Raw genomic sequence first — 6177 nt, forward strand, 5'->3', positions numbered from 1 at the left:
AGTGATCCTGTCTGGGGGGGTCCTCCAAGCTCCTCCTTTGAGAGAAGGTAAGGGCCTTCAGTAGAAGAAGGGGGAACATTTGTAAAATCTAGATCTAGCACCATACCCATAGGGAGAAAACCAAGGACCTCCTAAATTAAAAAACAACTGGCATTTAACTTTTTGACAGTGTTAGGGATTGAAGGAGCCCTGGTAGTGCCATGGTTAACAGCTGGGCTGCCAACCAAAAGGTTGGCAGTTCGAATCTACCAGCCACTCCTTGGAAACCTTATGGGGCAGTTCTGAGTTGGAACCAACTCAACAGCCCAGGATTATGGGGTGAAGCATATACCCCGAGAATATGTGTTGGAGTTCTAACCCCTGTGCTTGTGGATATAATCTCATTTGGGAACAGGGTTTTATTTGTTATGTTAATGATGCCTTATTCATGCTGGGTGTGTTCTAAACCTAATCACTTCTGAGATATAAAAAGAACAGATGAGGCTCAGAGAGAAGCAAACAAATGGGGGAAGACAGATGCCAGGTAGAGATCTCCCAGGAATGATGAGAAGAACTCTTGAGATGAAATTTTCCCTCAGAGCAGACAAAGAGAGCCTTCGTCTAGTGCTAGCGTCCTGAATGTAGACTCACGGCCTCCTCAACTGTGAGAAAATAAATTTCTGCTCGTTAAAGCCACCCACTTGTGGTATTTCTGTCAAAGCAGCACTAAGAAGCTAAGGCAGACAGAGAAAGAAAACTTTTCCTTTTCAGTCAGTCTTTTATTAATAAATACATAACTTGTGTTTGCATGGGCCACCCCAGCCTGAGGTTAAAGTTGGGGCCGTTTTGGCAGCAATATCGAGGACGTTGTTGGCTCTTGCCTGTGACAGCTAGAGTAGGGCCCCAGCCTCGTGAAAAGCCTTCCCTAGTATTCCTGGAAGTCCTGAGGCAGCTGCTCAAGTGTCCGCATGAGCAGACCATCTGCTCCCATGAAGGGTCTGCTACGGTTTCCCCCTCAGCATTACCCTCCCCTAGTGACCACCGTCCACACTGTCCACAGCTCACTAAGCTGCCCGAAGGCAATGCCACCACCCCCAGGGCCCCACGCCAGCCTCCTCCCTCCATGTCTGACCTCTTGCAGGGCAGGGCTGGCACCTCCACCAAGTACCACCACCTGCAAGGTCGCTCCTGTACTGGTGGGCACTGCCAGGTCAGCATGCATGAAGGGCCACTGTGTTTCCTGGGTTCTCCATGCACCAAAGACGCCCCATCCTCCATGCTTAACCATGCTTAGGTAGGCAAAATGCCTCCTTCCCTGGTGCTGGCTAACAAGTACAAAAGCATTGTTTCTTGGCCCCAATGCCTTTCCGAGACTTTGGTGAAACCATTCTTCCATGTTGTGAACCACAGGACTCAAGTGTGAGACACCGAAGATGTGTCTGAAGGCCACAAAGCAGCAGGCCCGTAGAATTTTCACCCTCTGTCGACTGGAGCCAGCCCTGCCTGAATCTTTTATCTCTTAGGAGACTTATCTACCAGAAAATTCCTCCAGCAACTTAACTTCTAGCGGCTGTCCCACTTTCCCACCAGTTGTGCCTGAAACCAGCAGAGGGTGCAGCTTGGGCACTGACATTCCCCCTCCCACCCACTCACACTACAACTGCTACACAGCAGTGGAAGTCCTCTTGTTCTCAGTTTGTGTTGTTGTTATTGTTAGTTGCTGTTGAGTTAATTCCAACTCATGTTAACCTCATGTGAGCAGAGAAAAACTTCTCTATAGGGTTTTCAAGGCTGCGGTCTTTCAGAACCAGATGGCCAGGCCTGTCTTCCAAGGCACCTCTGAACAGGCTTGAACCACTAACCTTTCTGCTAATAGTGGAGAGCTTAACCTTTTTGGCCACCCAGGGACTCCCTATTTGTATTAATTTGAAAAAAAAAAAAAAACAAGAGTGGGATGAACCCCCACCCTCGCCAGAGACCTCCATGAGTCATAATGGATAATATTTATTAAGGGCTTACTCTGGGCCAAGCACTGTTCCAAGCACTTTACATGACTTCTCTCATTTAATCCTCATTTAATCCTCACAACAGCCCTATGAGGTTGGCTGTACGGAAATAAATGTTATAAGTGGGGAGAGTGAGGCACAGAGATGTGAAGAGACCGGCCAAGGCCACACAGGTAATTGGAGATAGAGTGGACCCAGAGGAGCCTGCAGTGAGTGTAGGGGGGTGAGTGGGCAGCTGAGTGCGATGTTTATATACACAGCCCCATTCCATACATTCCCCGGGTCAGTTAGGGGAAAGAGAGATACAGAGAAAAGGGAGCTGAGAAAAGAACGAAGAGCATCCTGAAAAAGAGATAGATAAGCCAGGTAGGGAAAGGGTGGAGAGGCAGGGAGAGAAAGGCCATCTGCCCACAGCTCTGAGGTGGGGGGCCATCAGCTCTCCAATTCTCCCATCACCCCTCAGATCCAGGGGACTGTTCATAGACTGGGCCTCCATGAGAGGAAGCATACACACAACTTTTCTGGTCAAGGCAAAGGGTTTGCTCCATGTCAAATCCTTCTGCTATGGCCATTAGCTCTGCCCACTGACCCTCTTTCCTGCATCTTCCCATCCTCCTCACCAGTGACAACCTTCAGTGCCACTCTCGTGCTGTTTAGGCTCTAGGCCTCAAGTGGGACCTGGTCCCTGCTGCTCATCGGTGCCTCCACTTGACCTCCGTGTGACTCTCACCCACCTCCCTCCTTTGCCTCTTCTCCCCAGGAGCACCGTCTGTGGACTCCATGCACTCACCCCACCCAGGGCTCCGAAAACCTTCAGGTCTCCCCTTGTCAGTGCCTCAACTCTGGCTTGTGACCCACGGCTCACGTGCAGTCCCTGAATTCATCAGTTGGCACCATGGTCCCTCAGCTGTCCTTCCATCCTGAGCTCTTCAGTCTTGGTCAACACTCCACTAGCAAATACCTGCTGGAAACCAACCCCTAGCCAATACCTGCTGGAAACCAACCACCACCACCCCAGGCCCCTGTCACCGTCACCCTAACCTCCCCTTCCCTGCCTCTCGGCCACACTCCTCGGCTCACCCCAGCCTTCAACAGCCATATACACACAATCATCAAAGCCCACTGCTTGGGCAGCATTTCCCCTCATCTTCCTCCCATCCTCTGCCAGAACTTCTCAAGGTGTGGCCAGGCCTTGAAAGCAGGGCTCCCAGGGCCCTTATTGAAAATGTGTTGACAAAATCAGAGTCTCTGGGAACGGGGCCTGGGAGCCTATGTTTTTAACCTCCTCCCCTATGATTCTAATGCATCCTAAGTGTGAGAACTTGCCGCCATTAGCTGTATAACCTCAGTCAGGAGGATTCCCCGGAGCTACAAGCGCTGAACGCACTCTGCTGCTAACCAGAAGGTTGGAGGTTCAAGTCCACCCAGAGGTGCCTTGAAAGAAAGGCCTGGCGGCCTACACCCGAAAACTCCAATGAGCTCAGTTCTGCTCTGACACACATGGGGTCGCCAAGAGTCAGAATCAACTTGACAGCAACCTACTGATCCTCAAATTCCTTGTCTGTAAGTGGACACGACACCTTCCTCGCGTTCTTCTTGTGGGGATTACACATTCTCTCTCTCCACGAGCATTCGATGAGCACCTGGGCCAGGTCCTACGGATACGAGGTGAGCAAGCAGACAGTATCCCTAACATCCAGGCACTCGCAGACGAGCACGGGTCTCCCTTCTCTCACACTCAGACCTCCAAGAAGCCGCCTGTCAGGAATGAACACCTGGCAGCATGTGAAGCAGTTCCTGAGCTTCTTAGAGCCTGGGGCTATAACCTGGCAAGAGAGAGGGACCTAAGGGAAGCAGTTGCAAAGGCAGGAAAAGTTACAAAGGTGAGGAGCCCTTAAAAGGAGATCCTGACCAAGCCCAGGTCAAGGTTCCTGAGATAATGATGGCTGGACTAAAACCTGAAGGATGATTGGCTTATAGTGTGGCAGAGGCATTCCTGGTCAAGGGAATAACATGTGCAAATGCCTAGTGGCCTCCGTATATTTGAGGAAGAGAAAAGAGGTCAGGGTGGTGAGGAGGCTGGGGAATCCGCACCAAGAGGAAAGGAAAGCCTGGTCAGGATTTTACTCAGAGGAGTGGTATGGGCAGATTTGGTTACCGTGGAGGGTCTACCCTGGGAAAGGTGGGCTTCCACTCCTGCCAGCCTCAGAGGCCCTCAGATCCCAGAATCCCTCGGATTCCAGAGGGATCCAAATCTCACAGGCCCTCAGATCTCAGCAGTCCTGGTAGGAACCAGTTTGGACTATGTTTCAATTACCTCTGCTCCCGGAAATTCCCCTCTACAGGAGGTGGCGTTATCTTAAGAGCACCAAGCATTTGGCCTCCTTATCTCCTCACCCACTGTTCCCATTTCAGCATGCCAGACCTGGGACCCGCTGCTGTGGTTTCTTGGGATGGCCTCTTACCCGCCACAATCACCTCAGCTGGGGCAGGTCTGGTCAGCACACACATTCCATTCTTCTCAGCAAGAGCCTGGGGTTAGGCAGGGGCGCTTAAACTCTGAGGCTTCTTCACACTGAAGGCTGGGCCCCTCCCCAGCCCCTGCCATGCTCACCTCAGGCCTCCTCCACAGACCCAGGCACTTAGTTATGAACTCTTCTGCACTGGGACCATTTTAAATACCTTCAAGTCCTCAGGACAGCATTGGTAGAAAAGTGTCTCTTCTTTTATTTTTTTTTTCTCCTCTTACTTTTCCCAACTGACCGCACCAGTAATGTTTGGAAAAGAGGAACGCGTACACTATGACAACAAACACTTTAAAATAATACCCTCCAAGCCTTTTGGGGTACAATTGTCTCACTAATGTCAATACAGTTAAGATTACACAGTGCGCCTACTTCAGCACTTACTGTAATAAGCTAGTTGGACAAATTTTTTTACTAGTTTTATTTAAAAAAAGAGAGAGCCACTATTGGGTAGTTGACAGTCTGTGGTAAGGCACTAGGAAATTACCTAAACATTTTTGTCAGGCCGACATTTCTATCTTAGGTATAAGAAGGGTTGGGAAGTTGCCAGACTGCTCATGACCCTTTATTGTTTCCCTAACAGCCTGTCACCACATGGAGGGGGGAATTCTGTACAAGTACCAGGCCTCCATCTCCCCAACCAAAGCCCTCCACTCCCATCTTCCACTGCGCGTGAAGCTGATCAAGCATGTAGTCAAAGTTCCCTTATTAGAGCTGGCTCTCCAAGTGGGTAACCCAGCCCTGCATGGAATCTTGTCCTTTTCCCTGTTTTGCTGTGAAACTGCTCTTGAAAGTATTCCAAAGTGGCTTTAGGGAATATCAATATCTCAAGACTGTTTTTCACTTCAATAAAAGGTTATGGTAAGCTTGGCAGGTACCAGGAAGCTGGAACCCAGGGGAGAGAAAGATAAGACACCAGGTGGATTCTGCTAGATTTGTAGAAGGGTATGACACCCCCTCCCCTCCATTTCAGGGAGGGCAGTGGACAGGGCTTAGGAAGCCTTGCCCACACCCTGCGTCCTGTCAGGCTGGTCAGCACTTTGTTCCTTGATTATGGTTTAGTGGTAAAATTCTCACCTCTCATGTGCACAGCCACCACCCATTTGTCAGTGGAGGCTTTCATGTTACTATGATGTTGAACAGGTTTCAGTGGAGCTTCCAGACTACGACAGACTAGGAAGAAAGACCAATAAAACCCGATGGATCACAGTGGTCTGATCTGCAACCCATCATGGGGATGACACAGGACAGGGCAGTGTTCCTTTCCTTTGTGCATGGTGTCACCATGAGTTCAGGCTGATTCAACAGCAGTTAAGAACAACCATGCCCCCTGAGGGGGACCCACCTGTGCAGTGAGAGTCACAGACCCCTCACTCCTGCCAATCTTACTATCTTGCCCCTGCTCCTTTCTACATTACCTTCGCGGCTGGTACTTTAGGGGTGGGAAAAAATACAAGTCAAGAGTTAAATCAAAGTATTGCTTGTGACAGAGTTTGTTCCAGGTACATCAACTCAGAAGCTAACAAGCACACTGGAGATTAGCAAAGAGCCTGATCCTTTCTCAGAGGGCCCTGAACTCTGACGCCCTGACCTCTGCCCCCAAACAGGGCCGTCCTTCCTGAGTGTTCTGCTGTGCAAGAAATTCTGCCCATAGTAAAAAAAAAAAA

Source organism: Elephas maximus, chromosome 7 (genome assembly GCF_024166365.1).
Source record: "Elephas maximus indicus isolate mEleMax1 chromosome 7, mEleMax1 primary haplotype, whole genome shotgun sequence".
NCBI lineage: Eukaryota > Metazoa > Chordata > Mammalia > Proboscidea > Elephantidae > Elephas > Elephas maximus.